This window comes from Bidens hawaiensis, unplaced genomic scaffold (genome assembly GCF_021521415.1).
Source record: "Bidens hawaiensis isolate Kalapana, Puna unplaced genomic scaffold, B.hawaiensis_p1.1 tig00048501_1, whole genome shotgun sequence".
Classification (NCBI taxonomy): domain Eukaryota; kingdom Viridiplantae; phylum Streptophyta; class Magnoliopsida; order Asterales; family Asteraceae; genus Bidens; species Bidens hawaiensis.
In genome coordinates this window covers 79,974-98,718 of record NW_027498696.1, presented here as the reverse complement: position 1 = coordinate 98,718, position 18,745 = coordinate 79,974, and the positions used below count along the sequence as shown (strand labels likewise).

Sequence of the window (18,745 nt, the reverse complement as noted above, 5' to 3'; positions counted from 1 at the left end):
GTAGAGTGGTCGACCAGCCCATTTAATAAAAGAAAAATTAGCGCTACTATAATGTTAAAATCCCAACCGACCCTTGTGAAATTTTGACAACGTTATCTGTGTAATTTCGAGAACAGATGGGTGATGAGCATCCTTGGAACCACAAGTGTAATTATGCCTCATTTTTTTTGTCGTCGCGTCTCAGAATAGTGAAGTTATAGAAAAAAGAGGTAGAAGACTACTTAAACCTAATATTAGTTTAGCATGTGGCATTTTCAAACTCAATCGGCAAATTTCGTTAACAGCCCATTTTAATCAGCAAATTTTAGCATGTTAACAACATTAATCAGCAACAAACTGTTAGCTCGAACACTTTTATCAACATCTACTCGTGTAGGGCTAAAACAAATCTCCAAATCAAGAAATTAATCATCCAAACTATCTCCAAATAAACCATAATCACCATACGAACCAGAATCAACCACAAATTTGCCCTAAACACGTCATTGCAATTTTCCCTCAATTTTGACCTAAAACCTTAAATCTGAAAATTAAACCCTTAATACACGAAATTAATCCTTGAAACCGCATCAAATCATCTTAAAATTATCATTTTATCACCAATCTAACATCAATTTCACCAAACTTTCAGATCTTGAACATCAAATATAAACGAGTTCGACCGAAAACAAACCGAATATTGTAGATCTGGACAAAACTGAAAACACAAAACATGAAATTGATATTGAATATCCGAACTAATCATTGACCCAAACATCAATTCACATCTATAATCCTTCAATCATCAAAGTTCATCCAAATCCATGCAAAAAACCACAAGAACTTCAATGAACTTTAATTTTAACGTCCATGGTGGATTCAAGAGCGAATTGAATCTAGTTCAGCGGTTAGTCTGAATGATTCGGTAATTCACTCTGATACCAACTGACATAACCGAGCCCCGGTGCGGAAGCGTGTGTCGTGAACAGACATGTATAAACGAGCTTGGTTCATGGATCGATCTATAACATGCATTCACTCTTGAACGATCTAATGGACAGATGTGGAGAGTTTTTTTCGATTAACAATAATCAATAAAGTAGATTGAACAATTGTAATCAAAATACAAAAGATAGATGCAGAAGTATGATTTCATAAACCGAATGATCACATCAAGAACACTCATACATACATCCATACATACATAATCATAAAGGAACGTCCACCCGGGGAGAGCTCTTCCCCGGGGGCAAACTCTCTACATAATCAAAAATTTCACAATGCACACATGACCTAAACAAATGACCTAAATCATCTATTTATACTAGTCTTGTGTCTTGGTCTTCACTCCACCGCCACTTGGATAAGACGAAAGGAATAAAATAAAATATATTATTTCACCCATCAAATGCTTCAATTACTCGTTATAATATCTTGTTGTCTTTTTTTAATTTCTCATTATAAACGAGTAACGATTCGATGCGTCGGTCTAAAATATAATACTCATCATCGGGTGTTGTTAAACATATCCCCCCTGTTTTTCTTTTCATACTATTTTTAATAAATGTATATCCCCTTGAACTTATTAAACCAATTATCATTTTCCCTTAACAATAATTATATACATGTTAGCCCTTCTAACATTTTATTTAACTCAATTGGCTTCATTGAATACATCAAAATAAATCATATTTTATTATTATTATTATTATTATTATTATTATTATTATTACTGCAAATGTTATTAATTTTTTTTTATTTTTAATATGATCTCTCTTTCTCTCTCTCTCTCTCTCTCTCTCTCTCTGACCTACCCGTTAGGTAGAGTGGTCGACCAGCCCATTTAGTAAAAGAAAAATTAGCACTACTATAATGTTAAAATCCCAATCGATCCTTGTGAAATTTTGACAACGATATCTATGTAATTCGAGATCAGATGGGTGATGAGCATCCTTGGAACCACAAGTGAAACTATGCCTCATTTTTTCGGTCATCACGTTTCAGAATAGTGAAGTTATAGAAAAAAAGAGGAAGAAGTATATTAAACCTAATATTAGTTTAGCATGTGGCCTTTTCAAACTCAAAACCACGACCCGCAAAGATTTAGTCCACTTGGTATTGGGCATTTTTTGTTTATTTCATTTTTAAGTTACATTTTTTGGTTCGTTAGGTTAGTACATTATTTATTAATTTATATTTTTAATAAATCTTTGGTTTTTATAATATTTGAATATTATTTGTTGGTATATAAAGATGTCCTTTACTAAATATTTTTCCAGGAAAAACTTAGAATATTATTTATCGGATACTTACAAAAATAATGTTAAAAGAACTCGACAATTGATGAGAATCTAAACGATAGCTGTATTTTTTATTTAGAAAGACTTGTTTAGGAATATCGAAAATAGGTAATATTTCAAGTCAGATTTTAAAAAATTAAACATGTAACTAACAATTTTAAATAAATTGTCTTTTAATTATGCATTTCTAATGATATTTTGTTTAATTATATTTTTTATATTACCCGACTCGATTCGATTCGATTCAACTCGAACGGCGGAACCAGAAAGAAAGAAAGTAATACTGTTTTGACGCAACCCAAACGACCGAACCAGATAGAAAAAAACTATATAACTATGGACGGACGAAAAAATTTTCCGACTCGTGTGATAATATTTCATGGGTCCGCCACTGCACACATATTTATATATAGTTTTATATATATAATAATTCATCGCCATTTATAATAATAAATCTATATTATTATGATCAAGGACAAAATATAAAGGTAAATTATATATATATAATAATTCATCGCCATTTATAATAATAAATCTATATTATTGTAGTCAAGAGCCGAGGGTCTCTCTGAAAGCCACTTCTCTATCCCGTTGGATAGAGGTACGGTGTGCCTACATCCCACCCTCTCCAGACCTTACTTATAGCTTTGCAATTGGTGGGACTCCACTGGGTATGATTGATTGATTGATAATTTTCCTTTATATTAAAAACTACACCTCTTTTCACTCAATGTGCTAATTATTTGTTACTTATTATGTTTGTATTAGATTCCGTCCTTGCTACTAACGATATTGGGTGTTTACAGTCTAATTTTATGGATTTTGATTCTTGTAAATTAAAACCAAACCGTTAAACTTTAAACCGAATCAGACCAAACCAAACCGTTAGTTACGTTTGATTTCACGGGCTTAGGCATGTTGGGTTATGATTAATTTGCAAAACTAATTTATATACAATTCGTCATAGTGACGTTTAAACACTAGCAGTCTGAAAACATGAAATATGTATTATTTGGAATTTAATAATTTAATGAAAAGAAAATCTAAAGACAGATTTATTGCAACTTGTTACTGGGTTTGGATTTGGGCCTCAACCCATCTTTCAAGTTAGTATTTAGTTAATAATTAAAATGAATAATATATATACATTTACGTAGTTACGCTACAAGTTATATTTAACAAAAGTGTTGATATACATATATGTATATGACATAAAGTATCTGAGAAACTTAAATATAATTAAATTATATGGTCCATTCTGTTTTTTTAGGGTTGGTTTCTAGTACAAACCGTAAACCAAACCGTTCACTACAGTTTAAACGGTTTCATGATTTCAAACACCCATACTAACAGACGTTAGATTTTCAATTACAGTTTTCTTCTAACAATTAAAGAACATAATAAGTAATTTTTACATTCTTCTATTTTTTTTCTTTATTTTCTTTAAAAGGGTCTTTTTACATGACAAATTCCAAGCCACAAAGTGGTTTTCAAACCATAAATTGTCAATCGAATCATGTTATTTTAAGTTGGTCAAACCGGCAGTTTTAACTCAGGTTTAAATGATTTTAACCAATGAGATGGAAACATTATACGAAATTATATGAATAGTTTACTAGATAAAATGTCTCGAATTGTACTTGTTATACATAAAGCAGCATCGATCCAGTCGCAATTTCTAAGGTTTTCCTTAAGCAAGGACCACCACACCACCTTTACGGCTTTACTCATTCATTACATTCTTTTTTTTTTCTTCTAAAATACATCTTTTCTTCCATTACATTTGCATGCCATGAGAGACTTTCAAAACAAATAATCAGATGAAGAAATCCTTCTACTTTTGCTTTCTACTTCTAGCCTTTCCACTCTTTGTTACAAGTCAAGAAGATGATGCTTTCAGATTATTATCTTTCAGAAACTCATCCATTGATTCCGACCCTACCCGCATTTTATCTGATTGGTCGGTTTCATCGTCGAGCCGTGGCGAGGCGTGCGGTGTTTGAATAGCAACCGTGTCATCACGGTTAATCTCACCGACGCCTACCTCGCCGGTACTCTTAACCTGAACGATATTATGTCAATCTCTACTCTTTCTGCTCTTTCTCTCTCCGGAAACTCTTTTTTTGGCAACCTTTCTTTTACCAGCAGCTGGAACGCCAACATGCTTAACTTCTCCGGCAACAGGCTCACCGGAAACCTCCCCAGCTCTTTATGCCATTGCAAGTACCTTACGTCACTAGACCTCTTTGACAATCGGTTTTCCGGTGACATACCCACCGGTTCTATACCACCCAGCTTACAGTTCCTTGATCTTTCCGGCAACAACTTCACCGGAGAGTTTCAGAACCTTGACTTTGGGACTTGTCAGAATCTTACAGCAATCAACCTTTCAAGAAACGGTCTTACCGGAGCTGGGTTTCCCACGAGCTTGACAAACTGTCACCTTTTACGAAGCCTTGATATCAGCCATAATGCTTTAAACATGAAGATTCCGGGAGACAAACTGGGCGGTTTCAAATCCTTAAAAAGTCTGTCTTTATCTTGGAATAAATTTTCCGGCCAGATTCCGCGAGAGCTCGGAAATGCCTGTAGCACACTTGAAGAGCTTGATCTTTCCGGCAACCAGTTAACCGGCGGGCTTCCGTCGTCCTTCGCTTCGTGTTTGCCTCTCTCAAGCCTCAATCTTGGCCACAATTTTCTCTCCGGAGACTTTTTAACCAAAATTGTGAGCTCCATGACAAGTTTGAAGCATCTTTATGTGCCATTTAACAACGTGACAGGGAGTTTACCGTTGACTTTGGTCAACTGTAGCCAACTTCAAGTGGTTGACTTGAGTTCTAATGAGTTTACAGGTGAGATACCTTCTGTATGGTGTCTTTCAAACTCACCGCTTTCATATTCACTTCAGAGGTTACTTTTGGCCAGCAATTACTTATCAGGTTTAATACCGAATAGTATTGGCGGTTGCAAAAGTTTACAAACCATTGATCTTAGTTTCAATAGTTTGACTGGTGTAATTCCTGTTGGAATATGGAATCTCCCAGAGATCCTGGATGTGATAATGTGGGCTAACAATCTCACAGGTGGAATCCCAGATGGAATCTGTGTCAAAGGAGGGAATCTTCAAACATTGATCCTTAACAACAACCTCATCACAGGAACAATCCCGACTTCGATCGCCAGCTGTAGGAATCTGATCTGGGTTTCGCTTTCTAACAACAAGCTCGAAGGTGAGATCCCGGTCGGTGTAGGGAATCTTGTGAATCTTGCAATTCTTCAACTCGGAAACAATTCGTTAACAGGTGGTGTTCCAATAGGTCTTGGCAAGTGTAAAAGCCTCATTTGGTTAGATTTGAATAGTAATTTACTAAATGGGCCGCTTCCGGAAGAGCTAGCAGGCTCAGCCGGGTTTGTTTCCCCAGGGCCCGTTTCGGGCAAGCAGTTTGCTTTTGTGAGGAATGAAGGTGGGACTGCTTGTAGATTTGTTGGAGGGCTTGTTGAGTTTGAGGGTATAAGGAAAGAGAGACTTGAAGGGTTCTTGAATTACTATTCTTGCCCCTCGACTAGAATATATTCTGGTTTGACAATGTATAATTATGAAGCTAATGGTAGCATGATCTATCTTGATCTGGCGTTCAACTCTTTAACGGGAAGTATTCCTCAAAGCTACGGTTCGTTAAGTTACTTGCAAGTTTTGAATCATGGATACAATAATCTTACGGATGAAATCCCGTTTAGTTTAGGTAATTTGAAAACTGCTTTGCTTCTTGATCTTTCACATAACTCGTTAACAGGCTTCATCCCGGGATCATTAGTGAGTCTCTCGTTTCTAAATGACTTCGACGTGTCAAATAATAAGCTCACAGGCCCGATACCTTCAGGAGGACAACTCACCACTTTCCCTTCATCAAAATATGAATACAACTCGGGCCTTTGTGGGCTTCCATTGGATCCTTGTGGGTTAGAAGCCCGACGGGCTAGGCCGAACAAAGAGGACAACTTCTATGGCTACCGGGGTGGTTGTCGGGATACTCGCATCCCTTATATGTATACTCATCCTCACATTTATTCTTTTCAGAATGAAGTACCAAAAGAAAGTGGAAGAAAGAGATAAATAAATGGAAAGCCTTTCAGCTTCGGGAAACAGCAGTTGGATGTTAAAGGGCGTACCCGAGCCATTAAGCATCAATATTGCGACGTTTGAGAAGCCGTTACGAAAGCTAACTTTTGGCCACTTGCTGGAAGCAACAAACGGGTTTAGTCCCGACACATTAACTGGTTCGGGCGGGTTTGGTGACGTTTACAAAGCCGAGTTAAAAGATGGGAGTGTTGTCGCGATCAAGAAACTTATACACGTCACGAGTCAAGGAGACAGAGAGTTCATGGCTGAAATGGAAACCATTGGAAGAATCAAACACCGTAATCTCATACCATTGTTGGGTTATTGTAAGATAGGAGAAGAAAGATTGCTTGCTTATGAGCATATGAAATGGGGAAGTTTAGAAGCGGTTTTACATGATCGGGTCAAAGGGGAAGGGTGTGTTCCGTGGCTCGATTGGTCAACACGAAAAAAGATAGCCATTGGGTCAGCAAGAGGGCTAGCATTTTTTCATCATAGTTGCATTCCACATATTATTCACCGCGATATGAAGTCAAGTAATGTACTTCTAGACCAAGATTTTGAAGCCCGTGTCTCGGATTTTGGAATGGCTCGACTCGTTAATGCACAAGAAACTCATCTTAGTGTGAGTACATTAGCCAGGACCCCCGGGTATGTCCCACCCGAGTTGTTAGTAGTTAAAGTCATATCTTATGCTTTAATCATTAATAATCATAGTGCAGGGGCTGGTTATGTCAATATTCATAGTTGACAGTTTATGAAAGCAATTAAAAGTTTTTTTAAACTTCAGGGGTAAATGTGTCAAGATAGTGAAAGTTAGTTAGAAGTCGTTGGTGTCCAGATTTGGGGATATATATAGTTTTGTAATTAGGGTTCATAGTTCGTTTTCAGTTTCAGTAATCGTTTTTCAATTCGTTTCGTACGATCATTCGTTTCTTGGTTAATAATAATTTCGTTTCGTTTCTGTTGTCAATTTCTGTTTTCTTTTGGGGAAATTACCACAATTGGTATCAGAGCCCTGGTAGTGGCTCCTGATACGGATTCAAAGAGGGTTTAATTCGTTCAATCGTTTGAACGATTGAAGTTACAGTCATTGTGTCGACGAAATTCCATCTTGAGAAATTTGATGGGAAGAACGATTTTGGTTTATGGAGAGTGAAGATGCGAGCGTTGCTGGTTCATCAGGGACTGGTGGATGCACTGGCGGAGATGACCGATAAAGATAAGAAGGATTTGTTGGAGAAGGCGCACAACGCGATTATTCTGTCACTCGGTGATCGTGTTCTGAGGGAGGTCTCGAAGGAAACCACTGCAGCCGGCATCTGGGCGAAATTGGAAATCTTGTACATGACGAAGTCTTTAGCAAATCTTCTATACCTAAAGAAACGGTTGTATACGTTTCATATGACGTCTAATAAGACGCTTGAAGATCATACAGACGAGTTTAACAAACTTGTCTTGGATCTTGAAAATATAGAGATCACTTTAGAAGATGAAGACCAGGAAATCATCTTCTTGGCTTCTTTACCTCACTTATACGAGCACTTTGTTGATACGCTCATGTATGGCAGAGAATCCTTATCAATGGAGGATGTTCTTGCTGCCATGAACTCGAAAGAGTTAAAGAAAAGGAATGATGTTAAAGAAGATACAAGTGATGGTTTATATGTTAGGGGCAGATCTGAGTTTAGAGGCTCTAAGACAAAGAAGCAGTCAAGATCTAAATCCAAAATAAAGAGACGTGGTTATGTATGTAATTCAGAGAAGCATCTGAAAAGGGATTGTCCAGAAAGAAAGAAGGATTGTGGAGAATTTGGTTCTTCGAAGGGGCATAATAGTAATGTTTTAGAAGGCTCCTCTGATAGTTATGATAGCTCTGATGTAATGAATGTCTCTAATAACGAAGGGTAATAAGGGTGGATTCTTGACTCAGGATGTTCTTTCCACATGACACCTGTTAAGAGTTTCTTTAAAGACCTAAAGTTAGAAGATCAAGGAGAGATGAAGCTTGGTGATAATAGACCTTGCAAAATACTTGGTTTAGGATCTATTACTTTAATAATGAGTAATGGAATAGAAGTGGACATCAATGAGGTCAGGTACATTCCTAGTTTAAAAAGGAGTTTGATCTCATTAGGAACTTTTGAGAAAGCTGGGTTTTATGTAGGGTTAAAAGATGGTAAAGCCAAGGTTGTAAAAGGATCTTTAGTTGTATTGACTGGAACTAGGAAGAGTAATAACACTTATCATTTAGATGGTGTTGCATTACAAAATGATGCATTTGTTGTAGTGTCTAAGTCTGATAGTTCTTTAATATGGCATAAAAGATTTGGCCATTTAAGTGAGCATGGTTTAATAGAACTTAGAAAACAACAGATCATAGAAGAGTTTAAGGTCAATGATGTTGGTTTTTGTGAAACCTGCGTGTTTGGAAAGAAGAGAAGGGTCCAATTTTCTAAAGGTAAACATATATCTAAAGAAGTCTTAGATTATGTTCACTCAGATTTGTGGGGGCCTGCAAAGGTTAGTACTCTAGGTGGAGCTAGATATTTTTGTCCATAATAGATGATTTTTCCAGGAGGGTTTGGGTTTATGTACTTAAACATAAGAGTGATGCTTTTCCTAAGTTTGTTGAATGGAAAACTTTAGTGGAAACCCAAACAGAGAAGAAGGTTATGAAATTGAGGACAGATAATGGTCTAGAATTTTGTAACCATGATTTTGGTCAATATTGTAAAAGGCAGGGCATGGCTAGACATTTAACAGTACCTGGAACTCCTCAACAGAATGGTTTAGCTGAGAGGATGAATAGGACCTTACTAGAAAGGGTAAGATGTATGAGGTTAAATGCTGGAATGCCCAAGGGTTTTTGGGGTGAAGTGGTCACTACTGCTGCTTATCTGATCAATAGATCTCCATCAAGAGCAGTAGGTATGAAGACTCCAATGGAAAGATGGACTGGTGTAAAACCAGACTGTAGTCATCTTAGAGTTGTGGGGTCTATTGCTTATGCTCATATAAGTCAAGATAAACTTGATTCTAGAGCATTGAAGTGTATATTCTTGGGATATACAGAAGGGGTAAAGGGCTATAGGCTTTGGAGATTAGATGATAATAGTCCAAAGATTATAGTAAGTAGAAATGTGGAATTTCAAGAAATGGTGCATTATAAGGATGTGGTTGGTGGAAATTCAACAAGTCATGTTCTGGAGGAGCAGGGGAAAGTATTGATTGAGGTGGAGCTTGATGAGAAAGATGCAGGGTCTATTTATACTGATATAGGGGTAAATCAGGAAATGACTAGTGGCACTTCTGGTCATAATATTGCAAGAGATAGAACGAGGAGAAAGATACAACCTCCAATCAGATATAGGGACAATTTAGACATTTCTGCAGTGGTCTTTATGGCTGCAGAAGAAGAAAGTTTATATGAACCTATGTCATATAATGAGGCCATGTGTTCTAAAGAAAAAGATAAGTGGTGGGCTGCTATGAGTGAAGAAATGGCTTCTTTGGAGAAAAATATGACATGGGAATTAGTGGAAAAGCCTAAGGATCAGAAACTTGTGTCGTGTAAATGGATATACAAGATTAAAGATGGTATGCCAGGTGGTGAAGGACCTAGGTTCAAAGCTAGGTTGGTGGCAAAGGGGTTCACTCAAAGGGCAGGTATTGACTACAATGAAATCTCTTCTCCAGTTGTTAAACACACCTCAATAAGGGTATTATTGTCCATTACTGCTGCCTATGATTTAGAATTAAAGCAACTAGATGTAAAGACGACCTTCTTACATGGTTTTCTTGATGAAAAGATTTATATGAAACAACCTACGGGATTTGTAATTGAGGGGAATGAAGACAAAGTATGCTTGTTAAAACGATCGCTATATGGCCTTAAACAGTCCCCAAGGCAGTGGTATAAGAGGTTTGATGAGTTCATGTTGACTCATGGTTTCTTATAAAGTTCATATGATAGTTGTATCTATTTTAGGGAAGGGCATGGTGGACATTTCATCTTCTTGTTATTATATGTAGATGATATGTTGTTGGCTTGTAAGGATAAGAGTGAAATAGAAGCCACTAAGAAACTTCTGATGATGGAATTTAAGATGAAAGAGTTGGGTGAAGCAAGGAAAATTTTGGGAATGGAGATAATCAGAAATAGAAGTTCGAGACACTTGAAGTTAACACAAACTTCGTATGTTAATAAAGTGTTAAAGAACTTTGCTATGGCAGATAGTAAACCAGTAAAAACTCCATTTCCTGCTCATATCAAATTGTCTTCACAAGATGCTCCAAGTTCAGAAGAGGAGATAAGGTACATGGAGAAGGTACCTTATGCTAGTGTGGTTGGGAGTCTTATGTATTTGATGGCCTGTACAAGGCCAGATCTTGCCTATGATGTTAGTGTGATCAGCAGGTTCTTAGCAAATCCGGGTAAGGCTCACTGGGATGCTACCAAATGGGTTTTGAGATATTTGCAGGGTACCAAGGATTGGGGATTGAACTTTGGTTATCATACAGATAATTGTCAAGGTGAGGTAGCAGGGTATGTAGATGCAGATTATGCTAAGGACTTAGATAAGGGAAGATCAATCACTAGTTATGTTTTTAAAGTTATTGGTAATGTTGTTAGTTGGAAATCACAACTTCAAAAGGTTGTTGCTCTTTCCACTACCGAAGCTGAGTATATGGCTTTGACAGAAGCTGTAAAGGAAGCTTTGTGGCTGAATGATTAGTTTCCGAGCTAGGGGTAAAGTTGTCCAGTTAAGATATATTCTGTGATAGTCAAGGTGCTGTTCACTTGTCAAGAAATAGTGTATTTCATGAGAGAACAAAGCACATTAATGTGAGAATGCATTTCATTAGGGAAGTGATTAATGCAAAAGAAGTCAAGGTAGTTCAAGTGAAGACCGAAGAAAACTTTGCTGATATGCTAACTAAAGGGCTGCCAGGTACCAAGCTTGAGTTCTGTGTAAAGGGACTTGGAATTGGTTAATGAGATGGCTTTAAAGGTGGAGATTGTTAGTAGTTAAAGTCATCTCTTATGCTTTAATCATTAATAATCATAGTGCAAGGGCTGGTTATGTCAATATTCATAGTTGACAGTTTATGAAAGCAATTAAAAGTTTTTCTAAACTTCAGGGGTAAACGTGTCAAGATAGTGAAAGTTAGTTAGAAGTCGTTGGTGTCCAGATTTGGGGATATATATAGTTTTGTAATTAGGGTTCATAGTTAGTTTTCAGTTTCAGTAATCGTTTTTCAATTCGTTTCGTACGATCATTCGTTTCTTGGTTAATAATAAGTCCGTTTCGTTTCTGTTGTCAATTTCTGTTTTCTTTGGGGAAATTACCACTCGAGTACTACCAAAGTTTCAGGTATACGGCTAAAGGAGATGTTTATAGTTATGGTGTTGTGTTGTTAGAGCTTTTATCGGGGAAAAAACCGATAGATACTAAGGAGTTTGGAGATTATAATAATCTTGTCGGGTGGGCTAAACAATTGCATCGAGAACAAAGAGTTCGTGACATTTTGGACCCTGAATTGTTATCTGATAAATTGTGTGAATATGAATTGGTTCATTGTTTGAAGATATCGTTTCAGTGTGTTGATAACAAGCCGTGGAAGAGACCGACAATGATTCAAGTAATGGGAAAGTTTAAAGAGGTTATAAATGATTCTGGAAGTGATGTTCTTGATGTGATGTCCATGAAAAGTTCAGTGATTGATGAATCTCAAGAAAAAGAACCTTTGGGTAATTGATGAAACGTTGCAATTATTTTTTTATGTGAATATTATTTTCTGGAAATTCTAAGAGTTGGAGATGATTACTTTCGGCTTTGGAACAAAATGACTAGATGGTTTTTCGATCATAATATGCGCTTTTCTTGGATCAAGATAAATCTTACTTTGTTCTTTGTGTCAAACTTTTTAGCATGTTTTATCATCATTGCACCTTGTTGAATCAGAACGTATTGATTTATTATATTATTCAATCATGTTGAGGTAATTATACTACATGTTTGATGAATACCTATTTGAGCAGTGGACCATATCCCTTTTTATTTTTTCCTAAAGACAAAGATCTTGGCGGATCTTAACCTAAATAATAATCATAGGTTGTTTTGTTATCCTAGTATTCCAAGTTACAAATTAAATCATAATGATAGGTTGCTTCTCAAGTATTTTTTGTGTCGAAAATTATAACTTTTATCACAATGCAAGGAAACAAATTGATGAAAACAATAATTTAATATCCTAATAACCAATATCTAAAGTTATATGAGGACCAAGGTGTGAATATTAAGAGTAAATTAAGCAAAATCAAAGGTAATGGTGGACCAGAGGTGGTGGTGTTGATGATTGAGCATTATATAAGAAATCCCTTTAATGCTAGTGGATTTTGGTCAACTTTTATGGATTTTTTCCTGTGACAATAAAGCAATTGAGCCTTTTTGAATATATTTATGTGTTATAACTTACTAGGATATAACCCGTGTTACATACGGATGGAAAAACATAACAAATCATATAAATATAGAAAACATATTCAACCAACACAAATACTGTAACATCCTTGAATATTCTAATATTAAATAAAGACAGTCGCGTTTAATTATCGTGTGTTAATAGTTAATAAATATTAAATGAAGAAAGATCATGGACTTGGATTAATTATGGTGGATTAAAGGGTAATGGGTCTTAGGTCCATGGGCTTTAAAAGATATAAATACACCCTAAACCAACCTAAAACCCTAATCCTCATTCCATCTTTCCATATTGCCTACACACTCAAAAACACACACATACACCTACACATATACATGGCCGAGAGAGAGAGAGTGAGATCCAAGGCCGAGCGTACGTGATTCTTGATAGATTCTTCAATACACAAGATAAATACAAGATCTAACGTTCATAACTAAGCCAACAAACCCGAAAAAAAGGTATGTTTTGATCTTAAAGTCTACGTTTTTATTAACGTTTAACCTTGAAATTTAGAACGAGAATAGATCAGGTGTAAATGAAACGTAAAGTTGTGAACTTGATGCTGAAACAAACTTAAAGGACCTGTAAATAGGTGCGACTCGTTTAAAATAAACCATAGACCTAGTATTAAACGTTTTTAAGCCTAAAGGTCCAAACTTTATGCTTTTCCGGGCCGAGTTTTGCTCGAAAAAGTCTTGGGAATGCTCTCGGGTTTGGTCAGTATCATATCCAAGGATTTGACGACGAAACGGATATGATTAAGGAGTTTAAAGCGAACGGTAGCTGCTGTTGGTAACTTCGCCTGCAGCTAAGTTCGCTGCAGGTAAGTTCGCCGGACACTAAGTTCGCAGGACACTAAGTTCGCCGGAAACCAAGTTTGCCGGACTCCAAGTTCGCTGGACACTTAGTTCGCCAGACACCAAGTTCGCTCGACACTAAGTTCGCCAGACACCAAGTTCGCTGAATGTTAAGTTCGCTTAACTTAGGTTCGCTTAAGTTAAGTTCGCCTAACACGTATGTTCGCTTACATTTAAGGTAACGAATCAGATAGCAAATCAGACTTAATTCGTTACGAGGAATGAGTAAGACAACTTAACCCCAGCCAGGAGCTCTGCCCCTTGGACCCCGCTAGGGGCTGCCGCCCCTAGAACCCCGCTGCCAGGGGCGCTGCCCCCGGACCCCTGTTCGTTGTGGGTTATATAAAGATAGAAATACGATATGAGTAGTAATAGTTAATTGATACATGTAAATATTATACAGTTAGTCGTGCACAGCTCAAGAAAGGGATTACAATCAACGGTGAACGTAACCGCATTCAGGTGAGTTTCTAGCCCCACTTACTTGTTATGTTTTCAGGGCTGTGTGCATACTCGATGTGTTTGTTAATACGTTTATCCTATGTGTTAAATGTATATCTTATGTGAATATGTGAAAAGTATGAATGCTTGCTTGTCAGTACGTGAACGATCTTCGTATATTGCACGTTTTGTCAAGTTATAATGTTATGTTAAATGATAATATGATATGTACGATATATGAATGAATGTAAATGAGGTATGGTTGTATGGTAACAAAGATGGACCGAGCCCTAATAATACTCGAGGAAGGAGGGACCGAGCCCTAATAATACTCGAGGAAAGTAGGGCGTAATGCTCTTTATAACGTAAGAAATGAAGGTAAGTAAGAATGAAATAAAGATATGAAAGTATGAATGAAAGTATGTAAGTATATATGTATGGCATGTTGTATGATTAACTAGAACTCACTTAGCGTAGCTGACTTTTAGTATGCACGCAGACGAGTAGAATGAGACAGCTGGCTTGAGCAGGGACACATGGCAGAAGAATAAGAGTCTGGCATCTGAATACCTATTATGTTTTATAAGTTATGTTTTGATTTTGAAGAACAAGAGGAATGTTTTAAGAAATGTTTATGATTTGATATGTGATGTTTTATGAAAGACTTATATTCCGCGTAAAGTTTTAATTTACTCTGATATTTAGAACTGTGTTATGAGTAAATCCAACGTCAAAAGTGAGGCACCGGTAACAAGGCCTTACAAGTACGTTTCGAACAAGATGATACTTTTCGGCCGGCAAAAGTAATAAACTTATTATTAATCTTAATACAATAGGGTATAAGAGATCAATAAGAAACTTTAAAAAAATATAACCAAAAAGTTACCAAGATTATTGTGCAAATCTTGCAAATATTATAGAAAGATGTTGCTTTCAAAAATTCTTCATCAAGAGATGACAACAACTTCAATGGAATCAGTCTGCGAATGTTCAAATCATTGCCATTTAGCAATCCAAACATACTACAAATGACAAATATTTCTATTAAATAAAATTTATATATTCAAAAATATTAATAAAAATATATAGAAAGAAAAAAGCATACAGTAATTATTAACATCATTACTTTATTTAAAATCAATTTCATTATATAATTCTTTTTCTAATTATATACATTAATCTTGATACTTATGTGTAATTAAAAATTATTCAAATGTTAATTAAATGATAACTGCATTATTTGAAATTAAAAGTACAACTCTAATACAATTAATATGTTATAAACAAAATGGATTCATATGTTATAAACAATTACAAAAGTTTTAATAAACATACATATCTACCTATATTATGAGTTGGACAACAAAACCTTGTCATTTTACATAATATACATTAGATTAGTACCCGTGTTATACACGGTGGCACATATTTAAAATCATACTATATATGTAACATCATATAAATTTAATTAAATATAAATGTTGTACTTGTAAACAAATTAAAATTTTACATGAATTATAAGATATTATAACTTATTGAATGATATATAAAAACATACAAAGAACAACAAAGATAATAAAAGTTAAATTATTTTATAACTTATACCATTAGTAGAATAATAAGCAAAAAAAAGGAAATTAGTCTCCAAATCAATAAAAAAATTTTACAATGTCGATTCAACAAAACTACTATCTCAATGTTGATTTAAAAGATGAACTCTCCGTAAGACATTTATTACACACCAATAACCATAATGTTTATTACTCTAAAATAGTACCCATGTTTATTTACAAATCAATTTAAAACATTTATTACACATCAATGTTAAAATTTGTTAAAAGATGAATAATATTTAAGACATTTATTTTTATAAGTATATTATAAAATTATGTTACAAAACAAATTGTTATGACAATCAAAATTCTAAATTTAGTTTTTCAAAATACAATAATTAATTGATCTTCAAAATGAAATATAAAAAAGTGTAGTTGACATATAGTTTATTCCTAATATATATCATTCATGAAATATAAAAAGTTTTCTCATTCAATTCTTTAAAACTATTTTGTAGATAAATTGTGTTAAATAATCATTGAATACATATAATAATAATCTTATATTGTTTAAATAGATTGTGCTCTTTAGCTTTATGTTTCTTTCAATATGTACCAATTTAATCTGTTTCCTTTGTAGCTATATTTTTTTACCCATTTAGAGATAATATAATTTGAAATGGTTGATGACTAACTATGAAATTTGAAATAAATGATCAATTGTGTATTGTAAGTCTCTTAGACTTGCTTGGTTGCTGCAAATTTGAATTATTTCTAACAAATATAAGACTGGAATATATATATATATAGAGAGAGAGATAGTAAATTTTCAACTTAAAAAAATCCACTTTTGAATTAAAGAGTGACCCGTGTAATACATGAGCGGGAATTATAGAAAACGTAAAATATACATATTTGTTCTGAATTTAAATGAATTGTAAATGTTATATTTTTAAGAACGGATTATTTTAGATGAATTATAAGGTATTACATCATGAATATTAATTAAACGGTAAGTGCATTATTTGAAATTAAATTATTAATAATAATAGTTATTAAAATTATAATAACGCACACATTTACTAAAATTAGAGTCAAGTCATATTAATAAAAATATTCAAGTTGTTAACCTATTAAAATTCGGTTTCTGAAAGTTTAGTCAAAGTCCAACTGTATAACCTATTTTTGTAAATTTAATATAAGTGGTAAAAAATTCGTATTTTAAAATGGTTTGAATAAATAGTTTTTATTATTCTCATTTAGGAATATATATATATTAAGGGATTTATTGTTTTAACCTTTAAGTAAAATATAGTTAACAAAATGATCATATATTTTACAAAATGTATTACACGGGTAATTGTTAACCTGTTTGAGGCCCATGTATTACAATAATGATTAAAGTACAATGTTTTGTAAACTATAATAGTGTATAACTCATTTATGTAAACTATAATATAAATAGAAATGATAAATAAATCCGTAAATTATAATATATTGTAATTGTAAAATTGTAATATAAATACAAATCATATAGTTTCCTATTATGTAAAATATGGATATTTATTTTCAAATTAACTTGTACCAAAAAATATACAAAATTAACTTATTTACTTGATGGTCAAAAAACATTCAAATTAAGTTTAATTTGAAAATAGGAAAATTTTCAAATACCAAATTAACACTCTTCAACCTCGTTTAATTTTAAATTTTCGAATACCAAATTAAGATATTCACGTTGACTATCAAGTAATTAATTTCAAATCATTCAAATTAACTTTAAAATCGGTTTGTTTATAAATTATGCAAAGTCAAAGTATAAAAAGGTTGTGTTTGTTTTTGCTTCAAAGATCTGCAAGAGGCTCATGTCTGCTGGCGCGCAGACATAAGCTTCTGAAGACAGTTTGTTTAAAGAATAAATAAAGATCTGAAAACAACTTTTATGGTCTTAAAAATATGCTAATATCCAACATCTTTACACTTCTTCAAACTTCTTCACACTTCTTAACATCCTACCAACACCCAATGTCCAACACCACCACCGCCCATCATCTTTCGCCACAACCACCAACCACCATCGTCCACCACTAACACCACCCACCGTCCGCCACCACCACCGTCAACCACCCACCACCGTCCACTACCACCACCATCCGCCACCGCCACCACCCACTGCCCGCTGACACCACCACCAACCACCACTGTCCGCCACCACCACCATCCACCGCCACCACCGTCCACTACCACCACCCACCACCACCGTCCGCCACCGCCCACCGTCCGCGGCCACCACCACCCACCGTCCACCGCCACCACCACAATCCATCACCACCCACCGTTTGCCTCCACCACCACCACCACCCACAGTCCGCTGCCACCACCACCCACCGTCCTCTTCCACCACCACCATCCACCACCACCCACCGTCCTCTGCCACCACCACCATCCACCGCCCGCCTCCACCACCACCCACCCACCACAACCGTCCATCACCACCACCCACTGTCCACCACCACCCGCTTACATAGTTCGTATACCACCACTCACTTCCATAGTTCGTACACCACCACCAATTATTTTAGCAGTTTACACACGTTTAAAGATTTCGTTCTACTGTTATATATATGATAGATAACTAATTTTCAGCTTATGCAGACGATATCCAGTTTATAAAACAAACAATATTATATTTACATATTGCAGACCTTCAGACCACATTTTCAGTTGCAGACATGAAATCAGATGAAATCAGACTACAGACATTTTTTGTGTTCCAAAACAAACAACACCAAAATGTGTTAATGGGACTTGACAAGTGAAACCTTTCGTTAATATTAATATTAAAATTTTTAAGTAATTTTTGATACATTTGTTATTTTCTAAATTTATGATAAAAATTTTCAAATTAACTTATATCAAAAATAAATATAAGAATAAAAGTTTCTAAATTATTTTAGTCAACATATACCAAAAATATATGGATACTTATTTTTCGAATTAAATTTA

At 35.0% G+C, this 18,745-nt stretch overlaps 1 pseudogene; it reads left to right on the top strand.

The window, feature by feature from the left end:
* The first annotated feature begins 4,074 nt into the window (after window positions 1-4,074).
* Window positions 4,075-12,204, top strand: LOC143597552 (receptor-like protein kinase BRI1-like 3; annotated as a pseudogene).
* Window positions 12,205-18,745: the final 6,541 nt, after the last annotated feature.